This window comes from Limulus polyphemus, unplaced genomic scaffold (assembly GCF_000517525.1).
Source record: "Limulus polyphemus unplaced genomic scaffold, Limulus_polyphemus-2.1.2 Scaffold236452, whole genome shotgun sequence".
In the NCBI taxonomy this organism is placed as follows: Eukaryota; Metazoa; Arthropoda; class Merostomata; order Xiphosura; family Limulidae; genus Limulus; species Limulus polyphemus.
The window spans coordinates 1-1,145 of NW_013902047.1; the positions used below are offsets into that span (position 1 = coordinate 1).

At 33.0% G+C, this 1,145-nt stretch overlaps 1 non-coding gene across 1 annotated transcript; it reads left to right on the top strand.

Annotated features, from left to right (window-relative positions):
* Nucleotides 1-998: 998 nt before the first annotated feature.
* Trnap-agg lies at nt 999-1,070 on the top strand. Its single transcript has one exon. It is a non-coding gene; the product is annotated as a tRNA-Pro (tRNA).
* Nucleotides 1,071-1,145: the final 75 nt, after the last annotated feature.

Here is a 1,145-nt window from a genome sequence, read left to right on the forward strand (position 1 = left end):
GTTAATTTTGTTTTTGTTTCCAACCAGATGAAGGCTTAAATAATGAAGGTGCCTAATACGTTATTGTTGTGCTCATTAACCTTTAAAGTAGGTATGTTTTTAATCGAATTAGATAGAAATACATAGATTTTAGCCACATTACTGTTTCAACATAGTTTTCGTGATTATTAAATATAGTTTACATTTGTTGTTCTTGTAACAATAATTATATAAAAAGTATTATTAATCTTATTTAGGCTGCGGACAATATTGTCTTTCGTAGGTTACAGTTTGAGCCTATTTGGCGGGTTATAGGGTTTAGGTTGTTTTCACCTCATATTAGAGCAAAACTTCCTGTAAGTGATATTCTTTATCGTTTACCTAGTGGATTTGACAAGAGGTGATATGATAAGTTATTGTATGGGACTTTTTATCCAATGCGATAACCTTTTAGACACGATACAACTAAAGAAAGCAACAAAACACGTAAGAATCCGATACAGGTACAATAATGCGATAACTATTGCAACTGAACTTTTCAAACTATTCAATCTCGGACCATCCTGCCTATTCGGAATGTCCAAGATTCGTTCTTCCATGCCACTAAATTCAATTTTAATGCCATTTTAAGCTGTAGATGCATTATAAAAGTAACGGTCAATCATTCATGAGGATTCGCATACTAATCTGCAGTTTATCTGTTTCATATCATGATATCCAATAAATTCACAGAAAATAGGTTAAAATATTACTTCTAAATAGTTTTAAGAGTACAAATGTTCTTGTTTTTCATCCAATTTGTGACTGATATTATTAAAAGGAAGGTCAACCAGTCAGCAGTATTTAGAACAAGGTCAATAACTGAAAGGAATGAGCGAATTGGGTCTTACTAAGTTGGCTACATCTTGACAGTCTCTTCCAGGCATTGAAACATGCAATTTTCTGAGAATAGAATCTCTTCATATAAAAATAAAATATATTCGTGTGAAAGAGTTTGGGGTAAAATAACTTCTAAATATGGCTCGTTGGTCTAGGGGTATGATTCTCGCTTAGGGTGCGAGAGGTCCCGGGTTCAAATCCCGGACGAGCCCTTTCTTTTCGTGATGAAATAGATTTTATCACTTTTGACATGAGAATTAATAAATTGTCTCTGTCTTAAATATAAC